Raw genomic sequence first — 17663 nt, forward strand, 5'->3', positions numbered from 1 at the left:
CAGTAGCAATCTGTAGAAATCGACAGCCGAATCTTTTCACTGGTGTGGAGATAAAATAGTACAACCTGATATGGTCTGAAAATCAAGGTGCCCTGAAAAGTCCCAAGAGTTTTAGGGTGGCAAAGAGAAAGGAGGCAGCTGATGATGCTATTAAGAATAAAAACCTGGTCCTAGTTCTTTCGAAAGACGTATACACACCCTAAACTTGACTCATCTCCAAGAATGAAGAATCAAACCTGGCTATCGTCGACCATAATTTTTGCATCTCCCTGCCATTTAGCTACGCACCACCTCCTCAAAGTTTTCTCTTTTCTGCACCTGCCAGCTAAGATTTCATTTCACACACCTGAGGAAGTGGGCTTGAGTCCACAAAACCTCGTGCCACAGTACATTGTATTATAGCCTTTAAGATGGCCCAAGACTCTTTGAGTCTAACTTGGGGTACCTCAGTGGAAAGTCCTCAGCACCCCCCCCCCACAAGTCTCAACGCTGCTCCAAAGGCAGTATTCAGAAGAAACCTGACTGTCAGACTTCCACTTCCCTTCTTCAAAGTTTGGTGCAGTCAACGCTTTTTGTTTCCACATGACTCTTGCGGAGGGAGGCTGTGGTCTCTTGTAAATTGAGGGTTTATGTTTTACAGCTGCAAAGACAGAGATAAGGCTGTCTCCATTGAGCAGCCCCAGCTTATCGGGCTAAGGAAATTCCCAAGCTATTTTGGGACTTGCCAGTGTTACATCTCCAGAGATAAGAGGATGAGATCGGTTTCTGTCTACTGTCCTTGTGACCTTGTGAGTGGTTCACAGTGTCTGTCAGCCTCAGTTTCCCTCAGCTGTAAAATGGGGATAAGACTATGAAGCCTTGAATGGCGTTTCTAGGCGGGCTCCTCCCATAAAAACCAGCAAACTCACCAATATAATCAATAGAGACTGGGTAGCTACCAGAAACGGCCTCCTCTGTCGTCTTTTGGATTTATCCTTATTTAATCTCTGCCTGTAGGGTTTATAGCTCTGTGGCTACTGCTGTTGATCTCTTGCAGTGCATTCCTAACCATCTCTACTCCGAACGTGTACTGCTGAACTCAGTTCATTTGCACTGGCTTAGGTATGTTTGTTAAGCCACTTTGGAGGCGAAATACTAAAAGGCTGCGTATAGGTTTCTCGTGTAAACCGGGAGGCAAGGGTTTCGCATTCCATAGATCCAGATACTTCCAATGCTTCTGTATCCGGAAGAAGGATCTGGCAATAGGAACATAATAAGAGCTATTCTGGATCAGGCCAAAGACTGTCTGCTCCAGCATCTTGCAAGCAGCACCTACTTATCCTTTCCTGCAACTGAATGAATGAATCTACTTTATTACGTTCACAGGCCAGCGTAATTCCTGCAGCTGGTCTTCTGCTTCTGTCTAATCTTCTGTTAAAGCCAGCCATGTTGATGCCCACTGTAACATCTCAAGGGAGCAAATTCCTTGTGGCGTTTTCATTCTCGGGGCACTTTCTTTAGAATTTGGGGTCAGTGCAGGATTTCAAGCCTATTTCATCATTGCAAAGTGGCAGAGTGCGTGCAATTTTCTATCCTGCAAGCATTTTCTGCAGCCTGCACTTCCTGACCTCCATGAAGTCTTTCCCTGGGTTTTGACTGACGCATGGGCACCCAGGAAGGGGGCAGACCATGGGACAAGCAATTTATAGAATGAAAGACACTCATGAACCCTTCCGTGCCACCTCAGAAGGAAAAGTCCTTGCATCGAGAACCCTGCACTGCACACCTGAGAGTTTCATCGGGAGCCTTCTCTCCCCTCTGATAATTTTAAAGCATCGTTTCTTTCCTCGTTAACTGATGCAGAATGGTTGGGGGAAATGAAGGGGTGTTTGCATTGAATTTTCAGCACAGTTCTAGCGTCAGGCCGCTGCCGCAGGCCAGGAAGCGGCAGGACCAGGAAAGAAGCAGACCACAGAAGGGAGTAAGCTGGACCGCAAGCAGAAGTTGGTTACTTAGGGGGCCATTCTTCCCGTAGGGAAAGGCCCCGGGGGAGCCAGGCTCCGGCCCGCCCACCTGCTTAAACTTTCCACGTGGATCAACTGTTAAGTCACACTGGGGAAATGTGGGTGGCTTGACTTCGGTCGAAACAGGGAAGTCAAGCAGCGCTGCTACCTTCCCACCCGCCCCCAGAGCCTTCTGCCGTTGTTTGTTTTGCCAACTGCCCTGGTCGGAAACTAGCAATTCCCCCTGTTCCAAGGGGCTGTTTGAAGGACGGATACTCTGCAGAAACTTCCAGGCGTGCTATTTTATCATCACACCAGGCTCTTTCGGGGGGGGGGGGCAGAGGGGAGGATGCAATTCACCAGAAATGGATCCCTAGCGTAGGAATCAGCAGCTGGCAGCCTCTGTACCAAATGAGGTCCTCTGAGCACACGATGTGCCAACCAAATGGGCAGAGGAAGGGCATGGAATGGCCCCTGTGTCCCCAGGTGGGAGGTGGGTCAGGATGGAATGGCCCCTGTGTCCCCAGGTGGGAGGTGGGTCAGGGTAGGGAACCGTAAAAAACAGTGACCTTCAACACATCTGGGGCAGTGTATCCCATAAGTTTGCACTCCACATTGAGTGAAGACCTGCTTCTTTTCATTGTCCCTGAATATATTGCTAACCTTTCGTTAGGCGACCCTCAGTTCTAATGAGAACCTGCGGCCTTCCAGATGTTGTATTCCGGTCTTGTTTTGGGGGTTTCCCACCTGGTTGGCCATTGAGAGCCAGTGTGGTGTAGTGGTTAAGAGCGGTAGACTCGTAATCTGGTGAACCGGGTTCGCTTCCCCGCTCCTCCACATGCAGCTGCTGGGTGACCTTGGGCCAGTCACACTTCTCTGAAGTCTCTCAGCCCCACTCACCTCACAGAGTGTTTGTTGTGGGGGAGGAAGGGAAAGGAGAATGTTAGCCGCTTTGAGACTCCTTAAAAGGGAGTGAAAGGCGGGATATCAAATCCAAACTCTTCTTCTTCTGTGAGAATGGGATGCTAGACTGGATGAGCCACAGGCGTGATCCATGCAGAAGGACTTTTCAAATGTTCTTGGGCTGCACTACAACTCCTGTCATCACCGCTACTCATGTGTTTTGAGAGGGAATTGGTTCCCTTCCCGCTTTGTTCATTGTTTTATCAGCCTTTTGCTGTCTTCACATGTCTTTTAAGGACATTACAACAGCCCCGATAGGTCAAGCCAGAATCCCACCTGGTCTAGGAGCCTGTTCTCATTGTGGCCAACAAGATACCTCTCTGGGAAGGCTGTGAGCCGGACCAGAACTCAACAGTGCATGCCCTCCAATATTCCTCATGAAAATAGGAACATTTCTCTTGCACCACACCCGAACTGACCCTCCTCGAGCCCCCATATTTTTGGTCCTGCTGCCACAGAAGAAGGGAGAGTGCTGTCACCACAACACAAGTAGGACAAAGCACAAACGCCCTTCACTGTCTTGAGAAAACCCCATAATCCCAATTTTATTTTAATTTATTCTTTGGTAGGTTTGGTAGGTGGGATGCGGGTGGCGCTGTGGGTTAAACCACAGAGCCTAGGGCTTGCTGATCAGAAGGTTGGCGGTTCGAATCCCAGCAATGGGGTGAGCTCCCGTTGTTCGGTCCCTGCTCCTGCCAACCTAGCAGTTCAAAAGCACGTCAAAGGGCAAGTAGATAAATAGGTACCGCTCTGGAAGGAAGGTAAACAGCGTTTCCGTGCACTGCTCTGGTTCGCCAGAAGCGGCTTAGTCATGCTGGCCACATGACCCGGAAGCTGTACGCCGGCTCCCTCGGCCAATAAAGCGAGATGAGCACCGCAACCCCAGAGTCGGCCACGACTGGACCTAATGGTCAGGGGTCCCTTTACCTTAGGTTTGCAAGAAGAAAAGCACACACACACCAATAAATAAATTTTAGAAAGGGGCAAGATTACACATGGATGCACAAAGCGTTATTTTTTTAAAAAAATCAAGACTTCTTGTGATCTTCTTTGCTCCCCTTTCTTCCCACAAAGGGCAGTCCTGTTCTCTGCCTGCCCCTCATCACACAGGGAATACGGGCCTCTCCTCGCCTGCTCTCCAGCAGATGCTATGAGCTGCCTGAGGAAGGAGGCCAACAGAAATGGCCGTAGAGAGGCAAAAGGATGCTCCCTCGCAGCCGTAGCTCCCACCACTACTCGGGACAAATCCTGGCTCCTCCTTCCTGAGCTTGGCGGCAGCACCACAGGCAGGGGAAATGGGGATGTTCCGGGATCAAATCAGAAACCAGGATGGATTTTGCAATTCCAGAACTCCCAGGAAAATCAGGATGCTTGGTGGTACGTCAGCACTCCTCCCACTTGGGATTCCCAGCAGCTTGGATTCAGGGGCGAAGACCCCCACATAGCCTTTTCTTGGGCCGACGTTTCTCCAAACCCTTAACCGTGTGTGTGTGTGTGTGTGTATGTGTCTTTCCGTTTTCTAGAGCTTTTCCATCTCTGCGGCCTTTGCAGCTGCCTCCTGGTTTGGCTGCTTCGGATCTTGGCTTGGCTGGAAGCCGGCCCCTACCTGGAAGGCCTTTTCCAGGTCACTGCTCTCCTTCCCCAAAGCGGCTGTCTTGCTTTGCTGTCCTGGCTGGCTGGCCGGCTGCCCAGGGGCGCTTGCCTCCGCTCAGCCTAATCGAGGGTGAAAGTACAGGAACTGCAGAACCTTCCCGGATTCCTCGGCCTGCTCCGGATCCCGGAAAGCATGTCCGTTTCCCAGCATCCTCCTGACCCAGGAAGGATGCCAGCGACGGGACCACCTGGTTGCGGCCCCTAAAGGGTGGAGGTGTTGGGTAGAGGAGAGCAGCGCAGCTGTGTGGCATCACCAACTCGCAAGTGGTGCACAGCCCAGGTAGAGCCAGGTGTTCAGCGGGGTGCAGAGAGCCAGTGCTGAAAACTGCATCCCTGTGCCATGTTTCACATTCAAAGATGGAGTTTCCTGGAGGCTAGGATTCCCTCAATGTGTACAGCTTCTGCCAGCAATGAAAACGCACCAGTTATTTTCATTTGAAAAAAAACCCCAGAATTCTTTCTCCTAGGCATCATGTCAGAGGAAATAATAATAATAATAATATTTTTTTATTTATACCCCGCCCTCCCCAGCCAAGGCCGGGCTCAGAGCGGCTTACAAGCAATAATAAAAACAAGTTGAATGATTACAACTTAAAAACAAAATAAAAATAAAAATAAAAAGAACGGTCAGACCAATATTTATGTATGCAGCTATAGCAGCAAGGTAAGGTAAAGGGGCCCCTGACCATTAGGTCCAGTCGTGGCCGACTCTGGGGTTGCGGTGCTCATCTCGCTTTATTGGCCGAGGGAGCCGGCGTACAGCTTCCGGGTCATGTGGCCAGCATGACTAAGCCGCTTCTGGCGAACCAGAGCAGCGCACGGAAACACCGTTTACCTTCCCGCCGGAGCAGTACCTATTTATCTACTTGCACTTTGATGTGCTTTCGAACTGCTAGGTTGGCAGGAGCAGGGACCGAGCAATGGGAGCTCACCCCGTCGCGGGGATTCGAACCGCTGACCTTCTGATTGGCAAGTCCTAGGCTCTGTGGTTTAACCCACAGGTTATTGATTGCCAAAAATTGGAAAAGTAGCAGCGTCCCAACTAAAACAGACTGGTTATCTAAAATGATGGAATATTTCCATATTGCCGAACTAACCGGGAGGATAAGAGGAGATATGGTGCAAAAAGTGAATAAGGAGTGGGCTATCTTCAAGGAATACATCAAAATTTATGTGGGAAAAGTAGAATTTCTGACAGATACTGAGTGAATTCAGAAAAGGATTAGAGTGAAAGGAGAGTAAAGTCAAGACAGAAGAAGGGATTAAAGAAATAGTGAAATGTGTTTAAGCTAGTTGGAAAAATAAAGTAGTGTAACAAGAATGGCTGGAATTCATGTCACTTGGTGGGTGTCCGTGTGGGGTAGGTGTATAGGTATGTTGATATGTACAATATAGGTAGGTATTGTATAGAGTAATGTAGGTATGTTTTATGTTATGAAAATAAGGTAGTGTGTTGTGTATGTGTATTGTGTAAATGTATATGGATGTGTTTTATATGTTAATAAAATTTAAATTAAAAAAAAGGAAACACAACAAATAGATTTTGGGCCTGTTGTGTTCTTAAAGGCAGATGAACCTCTCTTTTTTTGGGGGGGGAGATGGCAAAATTTCAACAGACCGGAGAAGCGGGCCACTTGGTTCGTTCAAGGTATACCATCCAATATTTCACAAATTTTGCCTTTCCTTCTGCAGCAACCAGCTGCTTCTGTGGGTTCGGATAGCTGGCCAAAGTATAGAGGGTGTCAGGGGTCCCTTTAGGACCTCTGGTGGGGGACACATCATGCTCTTTCTGGGGTAGTTTGCCCCCCTTTGGTCCGCACCCTGCATTCAGCTCTCACCTGGGGCTCCTAGAAGCTGTCAGCAGGCGACAGCAGCCACAACCGAGGAACGGTCTGACTGGCTGGCTAAACCAGGTGAGGGGAGCCGATGGGTTTCAATGTGTTAGGGTCTTCCCCTGAGTGTGAAGACAGGCTCCAGTGGATTGAGCAGACGAAACCAAAAGTGGGTCCAACAGTCAAGAAGGCAGTTTCCGCACGTGCTGTCAAGGGACGTGTGGGGCACACGGGGCTCGTCCACTTGGGAAGGGAGTGCATTTAGGAGAAGGAAAACTCTGATTCTGAAATATACTCATTGAGTTGAGTGTGAATTTCATGCTCTTTATTCAGCTCATAGTAGCAACGAATGAATCTTTTCCCCAAAACGTCTATCTATATATACATTATTTGCACAATGGGCCCCGCGTGATTGGCTAATTTCGGGCTGCTCCCGCAGGCCAATCAGGTTGCTGATTCACTTCATCCAGGAGCCTGATTGGCTGCTCCTGCAGCCCAATCAGGTTGCTGATTCACTTCACCCAGGAGCCTGATTGGCTGCTCCTGCAGGCCAATCAGGTCGCTGATTCACTTCCACCTGTAGCTGGATTGGGTGGCTCCTGCGAACCAATCAGACTGCTGCATTCTGGATCCTATTGTTCTAGGATTCGGCTCAGTACATAACAGATCCTAAACCTCTGCTGCCTTGCCAGATGTTTTGCTCTGCTTTCTTTTGGACCACATCAGCGAGGCCGGGGGGGGGATCTTGTCATCTGGGCAGCCCATACACACTCCCCAGACTTGCACCCCAGGGAAGTCTCCTTGGTCCTGCTGACACAGCAGTTTGTTTTCACCCCCGGAGGCACACTCCATTGTCTCCCAAGACACATGCTTGCCAACAGATCCCTGACCACCTTGGAGAGAGAGGGAAAGTGGGTGTCTCCCACAGATCAGTATGGGGACCTGTGCTTTTTAATTTGTTCATCAATTCTCTAGAGGCAAGCAATGAAGTGGCCCAGTTTTGCTGATGTTACTCAGGATCATTAAATCAAACAGAAATTGTGCCAGAGCTGGAGGCAGCAGTGCTTTTGAATGTCAGTCGCCGGAAATCGCAGGAGGGGATCTGGATCTGTGCTCGGATCCTGTTTGTGGCTTTCCCAAAGGGATCTGGTTGGCCACTGTGAGAAAAAGGATGCCAAACTAGAAGGGCTATTGATCTGATCCAACAGGGCAATTCTTGTGATCTTAAGGTTTAGTGTTAATCAAGCAAAAAATAATAATATATTGATCGACAAAAATACAATTCATTGTGCAGAAGATTTGGGTGGGGTTTTTTATAGCCAACTTAGGTCTGAGTCGGCCCACTGAAATTAACAGACTTGAGATCATATCAGAGATTTTACTTGGAGTATGATTTAGTCAGATACAACCCAACTAATTACACATTAAAATGACTTTTAATACATATCCTTGTTTTTCTTGTAACAACTGCAGGGAAGGACGATGCACTCTCTAAAGATGTTGCCTGCTGTGACTCAGACACACATTATTTAAAAGCAAATAAAAGCGAGTAAGAAACCATTTATATTCTCCTATTCGAATTTACGAGGAGATCTTTGGACTTGAATTTGTTCGAACTCCGGTTTATATATGTTTGGGACTTGATTCTAATGGAAAAACTAACCGGCAAAGTATGTGAAAGAAGAAAACACAATAAACTCAATGGTTTTTCCAACACTTGGTTAGACTTCATCACGTACACACCAAAAAAGGAATGTGCATGTAAACCACCAAAAGCTTACGGGGATCTGTGGGGAGATGTTTTTGTTTTGTAACCAAGGTGACCTTCACTCCTTTTTCTTTGTAAATGTTGGTATCAACCGGTTATGTCCATGTTTCCTTAGGGTTGGGTGGAGAAGGGTTGAGGGGTGAAAAGAGGAGAAACTTAAGTGCTATTAAGATTTTCAAATTTCGAAATCGAGAAACTTCCCTTTAAAAAATATTCAAATAGATGCAGATTTAATTAATGGACTAAGACTACAAAACACGTATATTGGAGGTTTTTAAGCAGAGGTTGGACGGCCATCTGTCATGGGTGCTTTAGTTGAGATTTCTGCATCACTCGGAGTTGGACTAGATCAGCAATTTTTTTCAGCAGGGGGCCAGTCCACTGTCCCTCAGACCTTGTGGGGGGCCGGATTATATTTGGGGTGGGGGGAATGAAGGAATTCCTATGCCCCACAAATACCCCAGAGATGCATTTTAAATAAAAGGGCATATTCTACTCCTGTAAAAACACGCTGATTCCTGGACCATCTGCGGGCCGGATTTAGAAGGTGATTGGGCTGGATCCAGCCCCCGGGCCTTAGTTTCCCTACCCATGGACTATATGCTCCTTAGTGGTTGCTTCCGATTCTAGGATTCTTCCACTCTATTTTGGTGGGTAAGCCAAAGAACTTGCTTTCACATAGGATCACACTGCACAACTTTAAAAATTCATTTCACCAGGCAATAATAGTAAAGGTAAAGGGACCCCTGACCATTACAGTGGTGCCCCGCAAGACGAATGCCTCGCAAGACGAAAAACTCGCTAGACGAAAGGGTTTTGCAGTTTTTGAGCTGCTTCGCAAGACGAATTTCCCTATGGGCTTGCTTCGCAAGACGAAAACGTCTTGCGCTTTTTGCAAGTTTGTTTCCTTTTTCTTAACACCGTTAATACAGTTGCGACTTGACTTCGAGGAGCAACTCATAGAACGCGGTGTGGTAGCCTTTTTTTGAGGTTTTGGGTGATTTTTGAAGCTTTTCCAAAACTTTTCCGACACCGTGCTTCGCAAGACGAAAAATTCGCTAGACAAAAAAACTCGCGGAACGAATTAATTTCGTCTTGCGAGGCACCACTGTACGTCCAGTCGTGGCCGACTTTAGGGTTGTGGCGCTCATCTCGCTTTATTGGCCGAGGGAGCCAGCGTACAGCTTCTGGGTCATGTGGCCAGCATGACTAAGCCGCTTCTGGCGAATCAGAGCAGCGCCCGGAAAACCGCCGGAGCGGTACCTATTTATCTACTTGCACTTTGACGTGCTTTCAAACTGCTAGGTTGGCAGGAGCAGGGACCGAGCAACGGGAGCTCACCCCGTTGCGGGGATTCGAACCGCCAACCTTCTGATCGGCAAGTCCTAGGCTCTGTGGTTTAACCCACAGCGCCACCCGTGTCCCTATCGCAATAATATTGGGTTGTAGCTAATGTTGTTCTTACTCAGAGTAGATTCGTTGAAATTTAGGGACACAACTAACTGAGGTTCATTCAGTTCAGTAGACCTACTCTTGAGTAGAACCTCGTTAGAGACCCACGCCGCGGCGTTTTGACATTCAGCTACTTGTCATTCAAAGCTTGTTCTACAATGCTCTGATTTTTGGAAACTCAAACTCCAGCGAGATCCAATCGTCAAACAGTGCACAGCAGTAATAAAAAATCTCTAGCCTTTGCACTATCTTGGGAGGGTATTCTGACTCTACGGTCTGAGGGTTACGTGCGCCTCTCTGTCTACTGATATTGGAAGGGATCCCGGGTCTATAATCCTATGCACACATATTTTGAAGTCAGAATTACTTCTGAGTAAACATGCACAGAACTGGGCTGCAAATGTCCAAAGCTTTCCGAAAGCAAAGGCCATAAATCGCTGGGTAAAAACAGTGTTTGTCTATGAGATGGAAAGTATAGGTAAATATTCATGGTGTTTGGTTAGTGGATTCATACATATTCATAATTTAAGCCTATTGCAGAGCTCAGCTGGCTGGAAGCATGAAACAAGAGGATATAAGTTTCCTGCTAGGTTCTGTGGGTGATCTCTGATGATCTACATAAAGACCTAACTTCTCCAGGGTCCAATCACCTACGAATTTATGGGTGGGGAAGATGTTTGATTCCGTTCGCATTTAATGGTGAACCCTACCACATTCACAATACAATTCAAAACAGCCAATCTTCAAAATTTGCTCTTCTCCAAAATTTTCAGTGCAGTTCTCTGGCCAAGTAGTGTGTTCAAAGATACATATGCCAGGGTAAAATGTGCAGTTGGAAATGCATTTATTAGTGAAAATAACATACAAAAATGTGCTATATTTGGGAAAATTGCTTGCAAAAATGTATCTATTGAGGGAAATTGCTTGCAGAAATGTTCATATTAGTCAAAACTACATACAAATATATGGTTATTAGGATAAATTTGTACAAAAATTCTAATGAATTTTCATGAGGATTTTTAAATTCTTTTTGCAGATTGTTGGGGAAACTTAACTGAATTTAAGATGGGGGAAATGAGAAACTTGGAGAACCGAAACGTAACCTTCCTTAAGACCGTGATATGTTGCTCCTCTACAATAAAAATTAATGCACAATGGGTCATGAGATCCTATGCATGTCTGCTCAGAAGTAAGCCCTACTGATTTCAATGGAGTGTGCTCCCTGGGAAATGTATATTGGATTTCAAGCCTCCCTACATCATTTACAAAGCTTAACTTCAGAAGTTGGCTATATTTCCCCCATGTCTCTGTTTTATATGGAAAAGCAGCCTTCAATGGTCTTAATTTGGTTTTACAATCTCTGAAGTGAAAGCCTTAACATATTTTGCTATAGATTCAGCTTTACTTCTTAAACTACATTATCCTTTCAACAGAGGCAATAGCGGTGAATTATTTTTAAAAAGCTGATCTCAATTTGTAAAAATTATTCACATATACACACACACACACACACACACACACACATACACACACATATATACACACACACACACACACAAATATATATATATACGGTATATGTATATGTATATGTATATATACACACACACACACACACACGGCAATGCAAGTAAAGAGACCTGAATATTTTGAAGGCAGAATTTTCTTTCCCCAGGGACCCCTTTAAACGTTGTCCGGTATTAAAATATACAAAATGCAAAAAATGTCAAATTACTGTATTATTAAAAAGAGTATTATTAAAAGAGTTCTGGCTCTGCCCAGCAGGGGTCACCAAAGCCACAGGTTTGGAAAAGCTAATGGCTGTTGAATGGCATTTTCTCGCCATGGCACTGCCATCAAACCCTTTTGCCCTGGGATATCAAATTCACTCCCCATGGAGTAGAGGCCAGTCCCGGTTTCTACCTTGAAAGCCTGGCAATCAGCACCTTTCTGCTCGGACGCGCTGCGTATTCATTTCCATCCCAGCGTCAGTGTTCTCTGGGTTACCTCTGTCTGTAGAACACGAAACCCTTAATCTCAGGGTTCTGTGTTCGAGTCCCATGTTGGGCAAAGGATTCCTTCATTGGCAGGGGGTTGGGCTAGATGACCCTCGTGCTCCCTTCCAGCTGCGATTCTACGATTCTTCCGACAGTCCTCTTAACTGCATCCCAGTTTGACTGGCCACTTTCCTTTTCTTAATTTTGCTTCTGAAATCTTGCCTCTCCAGAGTAAAAAGGAGGAAAAATGGAGGCCTTAGTCCCAAAGCCAGGAATTCTTCCTTTCCCAGCAAGTAGCTGTTGGAAACTATTGAATTTGCTACCACAAAGGGTTACTTTAGATATATATATAATATTATATATATGTGTGTGTGTGTGTGTGTTTTAACATAACATTTTCAACAATTATTAAACATACTTTTATATCTTATACAATTTTTTTTTACTTCCACCAATCACATCTGAAAATTTTCCAATATTTTCATTTAATTTACATTTCTTACTTTCACTATTAAATTTAAGCATCATAACTAATATCTCTCTTCTTTGCAATATTTCATATATTTCTCCTTACAAAACTTCTTGTAGTCCTACTAGCGTAATTTGTTGATTACAGTTGCTCTTCAAATAGTTCGTATACTTCTTCCAGTCTTCTGTAAATCTCTGGTCCCGCAGGTTTCGAATCCTTCCTCTCATTTTATCCAATTCTGCGTAGTACATTAATTTCGCCTGCCATTCTTCTTTCGTCAGTATTTCTTCTTGCTTCCATTTCTGGGCCAACAATTCTCTTGCCGCTGTTGTTGCGTATAAAAACAATTTAACATCCTGTGTATTAGTATCCTCACTTATAATACCAAGTAAAAATGCTTCTGGTTTTTTTTAAGAATGTATATTTCAACATCTTTTTCATCTCATTATATATCATTTCCCAGAAGTTTTTTTTACTTTCTTACATTCCACAAAGGGTTACTTTAAAAGGGGGATTAGACAAAATGGTGGGGAGACTAAAGCTGTAAGCTGCAACTAATTGTGACGGCTATAGATTAACTTCAGAGATGGCATAGAATTGTAGGGCTGGAAAGGGCCCTTAAGAGTCATTTAGTCCAACCCCTGGCAATGTAGGAATGGCTTCGAACGCTAACTCCTGGGGAACAACAGTGTGCGGTGGTGGTGGGGAGAGTTTTGGCCTTCCAGAGGGCCACATTTAGCCCGAGGTTCCCCCATCTCCACAATAAAGCAACTAAGCTTCCATCTCCATCCTGTGATCTCACCACTAGCCCATACTGCCCTCCCAAACCTCGGGAATAATGACTCAGGCTGTGTATGCGCTGTAAAGCACATTCAAAGCACATTCCCCCCCTCAAAGAATTCTGGGATTTGTAGTTTCAGGACTACTGGGAATTGCAGCTCTGTGAGGGACAGATGACAAAACCCAGAATTCTTTGAGGGGCGAAATGCGCTTTGAATGTGCTTTAAAGGGAGACTTAGTTGACTCTTCTTTCAAAATCTTCCTCTTGGCCCACTGGACTCAGGCCAGGCTCTGATGTCCATCTCTCACCCCACATGCAAACCGGAAACAATATTTTCTTTTTGAGCTTCCCTCTCTGCAATCTGTTTCTCCCTTGGGACTTTTTTATTTCATTTTTTAACGATGCATTCCTAGGTTCTTTTTGGACTTTACGGTGCTTTTCTCTGGGTCTCTCGGAGCAGGAGGTCAGGAACGGGACAGGACCTCGACTCTTAAGGCGAAAGGACCGATCTGATAGCAACACTACCGCGGCGTAGTGCAATGTGCAAACCGGACGCAGGCCCTCGCCGCGTCTCAATTTTTTATTTTTACAAACAAGGAAGAAATGCAAAAGGCCGTGGCACGAATCCAACCAAGGTATTCTGCAGCCGAGACTCCCATGTTCCTGAACGAGAATGAGGAGCGATGGAGCCAGGCTAGAAATAGGCGATTGCAGGCCCAGGATGAGGAGCGAGAGAGAGAGAGAGGAGCTGTCCTTTTATAGCCGGTGCCCCGCAAAAGCGCCGTGAATCTGCAGCCCAAAATGGGATCTGGCCACATGTAACGTGGCTTGGGTTCGTTCTGGGCGTAATACAATGCCAACTCCCCTCTGCCCGACGCAGCTGCTCCGAAATAGCTCACGGCTGGAATTGCCCGCTTGCTTGCTTGGCATGCGGTGGGGCGTCTTGAATTGGGAAATATGGGGGTGGCGTGTCTGGACACCCACCCACCCACCCCAGGAGGGCTAGGATGAGAAGCCAGCCCTCTGGTATCTGGTTACAGGCCGAAGCCGCAAAAAGGAATCCTGGATATACGGTGGAACTTGGGCAAGGGCTGAGAGCTATCGCTGCAGCTCCGTCCCTGAACTTATTCCTTCTGGTTTATTTATTTTTATTTATTTTTTAGGAAGGGCTCTCCCGCCCCATTTTACCCTCACAACAACCCTGTGAGTAGGATCGACTCAGCGAGTCGGTGGGCTTTGTGGCCGACGGGGGAATTGGGAGCCCCAAAAAGTTTTTGAGTTTCTGCTGAAATGAGGCTGCGTTTTAATGTTTTAATGTTGTGTTTCAATCTTGTTTTTAAGTTGTATTTCAGTCCATTTGTTTTATATTTGGTGTTAGCCGCCCTGAGCCCGGTCTTGGCTGGGGAGGGCGGGGTATTAATAATAATAATAATAATAGGGACTGGCTGAAATGACTGGCAGAATCCGAGACCAGGGGAAAGAGACGGCGGAAGAAGACTGGATGAAATTTAAAATTTATCTTAAGAAACATTGTAAAATTAATGAGTGCTAAAATGTTGCGGTTATAAAAATAGGGGGTTACAGCTGTAAAAGATCAAGTAAAAGAAAAGAATAAGGAAAAATTAGATAAAATTAAGGGGGAGGATTTGCTGAAACAAATTTGGGAATTGGGACGCAGAAAGGGGAGGTATGGGGAAGTCGGTGAAGCAAGTTTTAAGAAAAAAAGGATTTGAAATTATACATGTTTGTTTTTGTGTGTGTATGTTTGTATTGTGTATTGTGTGTGTTTTTATAATTTGTGAAAATCCAATAAATATTTATTATTATAATAATAATAATAATAATAATAATAATAATAATAATAATAATTTGCAACCCCGAGGCCATGTTTGCATCATGCACCCACAAAAAGCACTATTACGTCACTTTTAGCAGCCACGGCTTCCCTCAAAGAAATCCCGGGAACTGTAGTTGCCCAGAGGCGCCACCCCCCTCACAGGGCTACAATTCCCAGAGCTCTGGGGAACCGTAGTTCTGCGAGGGGAATAGCGGACTCCCGACTGGCAAAACTACAACTCCCAGGATTAATTTGCGGGAGAGCCATGGTATAACAGTATTATAAACGTACACTGTGGATGTGGCATTGTGGGCCAAGGGTGCAGGAGGTTGAAATTTTACCTCAGCTAGGAACTCGTGAGCCATTTTTCTCTCGGTAATACGGAGATAGTGGCAGTGGCATACCCGACAGGGTTAGTGGAAGGATGTGCGTGTGAAGGACTCATACACTGTATAAATGCATGGAACTGGGATGGCTCAGTCAGTAGAGCACGAGATTCTTAATCTCGGGGTTGCGAGTTCGAGATTCCTGCATTGCGGGGGGTTGGACTAGATGACCCGTGGGACCCTTCCAAGTTTACAAGTCTATGGTTCTGTGCTAAACAGCGTTGTTAATCAGAAGCAGTGCGGTGTGCTCGGCAGACTTTAACATACTAGCCCTCACAAGAAGAGCCTTGTCAAGCCAGCTTCCTGTTAACCATATTTTGTGGTGAGGGAACGGAGATACTGTTATTGTTGTTTTTAAACGCCCCATCTCTCCATCCCCTACTTTGTGTAACACGTTGCCTGATTATGAGGTCTGAGGGAATGGGGGGAAAGCTTTGCTGCTATTTTGTGACAATTTGGCTGGTCCTGATAAAGTTAATGCTCTTAGGACAGCAGGGCAGCTCAGTCATTAACAGAATAAGTGGCCATGTTGATGCCCACTGTAACATCTCACGGGAGCAAATTCCTCGCGGCGTTTTCATTCTCGGGGCACTTTCTTTGTAGCTTATTTAGAATTTGGGGTCGGTGCAGGATTTCAAGCCTATTTCATCATTGCAAAGTGGCAGAGTGGGTGCAATTTTCTATCCTGCAAGCATTTTCTGCAGCCCGCACTTCCTGACCTCCATGAAGTCTTCCCCTGGGTTTTGGCTGACGCATGGGCACCCAGGAAGGGGGCAGACCATGGGACCAGCAATTTATAGAATGAAAAGACACTCATGAACCCTTCCGTGCCACCTCAGAAGGAAAAGTCCTTGCATCGAGAACCCTGCATTGCACACCTGAGAGTTTCACTGGGAGCCTTCTCTCCCCTCTGATAATTTTAAAGCGCTGTTTCTTTCCTCGTTAACTGATGCAGAATGGTTGGGGGGAAATGAAGGGGTGTTTGCGTTGAATTTTCAGCACAGTTCTAGCGTCAGGCCACTGCCGCAGGCCAGGAAGCGGCAGGACCAGGAAAGAGGGGAGGATGCAATTCACCAGAAACGGATCCCTAGCGTAGGAATCGGCAGCTGGCAGCCTCTGAACCAAATGAGGTCCTCTGAGCACACGACGTGCCAACCAAATGGGCAGAGGAAGGGCACGAAATGGCCCCTGTGTCCACAGGTGGGAGGTGGGTCAGGATGGAATGGTCCACAGGTGGGAGGTGGGTCAGGATGGGATGGCCCCTGTGTCCACAGGTGGGAGGTGGGTCAGGATCTCAGCACTGCAGAAAAAAAATCCAGGGCATGACGAGATGGGGAACCTGCAGCATCCGAAGAAGTGTGCATGCACACAATAGCTCACACCAATAACAAACATAGTTGGTCTCTAAGGTGCTACTGGAAGGAATTTTTTTATACTGTGGTCCTCTAGTTGTTGGTGAGCTCCAGTCTCCATCAGTGCCAGCCAGCATATCTGACAGTGAAGAACGATGGGAGTTGCAGGGCAACAGATTCCTGGCCGCTTTTCTAAACCATGTTCATAGTATGATGGGTGACATGCAACAGGAGTTCAGTGGGGGGTCTTTCCCGCTTTCTGTCTACTGAAGGATGGGGTAGAAATAGATTCAAATAAATATATCAAATAGACAAAACACATCTGGGATAGCTCCGTCAGTGGAGCACGAGACCCTTAATCTCAGGGTTGTGGGTTCAAGCCCTACGTGGGGCAAAACGATCCCTGCATTGCAGGGGGTTGGACTAGATGACCCCTGAGGTCCCTCCCCTCTCACGGACCAATCTTTGTTTTTGCAATTATTATCATTTCACTCTTGAATCAGGAAACTTAAGGCATTGGTGTCAGTCTCCTGATCAGGCCCCACATAGGCCGAGACCTGCTTAGCTTTGGCTATGTAAATTTCTGTGGCAATGACTCAAAGTAACTTACAGGAACAAACATTAAACCCAGATATAGAAACAGGAACAAAATAAGAACCTAAAAGGCTCCTCCTTGATAATGTATAAATGACTGGAGTTGGATTTTTTAGGGGCTTCCAGCAATAAAGAAAAGGACTCATTCCCCCCAGAACCGGAGTAGCCACAACTAGTCCTCACCTGCCGGAGGAATAAAGAGGAGGACATTTCCCCAAACTGTAGAGTCGGGTCCCAGGGGTCATCTAGTCCAACCCCCCACAATACAGGCATCGTTTTGCCAACACAGGACTCGAACCCACGACTCTAAATTTAAGAGTCTTGTGCTCTCCTGACTGAGCTATCTTTGAAAGTATAACTTCCAGACAAGGGCCTTGGGAAGCAAAGCAAGGAGTAAGGAGCCACGAATGGGGGCAGCGAATCTTCTGTAATACCCTTATAAAATAAAAAAAATGAATAAGATGTAAAAGTATGTTTAATTACTGTTGAAAATGATATGTTAAAAAGCTAATAAAAATTTATATTAAAAAATAGAAATAAAATAAGAAATGAAAAGGAAATCTTTATATAAAAAAATAAAATAAGAAAAATAAATAA

General features: G+C 45.9%; 1 protein-coding gene across 1 annotated transcript in view; it reads left to right on the plus strand.

Moving 5' to 3' along the window:
* The window catches only part of B9D2 (B9 domain containing 2), a 36440-nt gene that overhangs the window by 18199 nt on the left and 578 nt on the right, over window positions 1-17663 (plus strand). The window lies entirely within an intron of this gene.

Source organism: Podarcis vaucheri (genome assembly GCF_965113315.1).
Source record: "Podarcis vaucheri genome assembly, chromosome: 7".
In the NCBI taxonomy this organism is placed as follows: Eukaryota; Metazoa; Chordata; class Lepidosauria; order Squamata; family Lacertidae; genus Podarcis; species Podarcis vaucheri.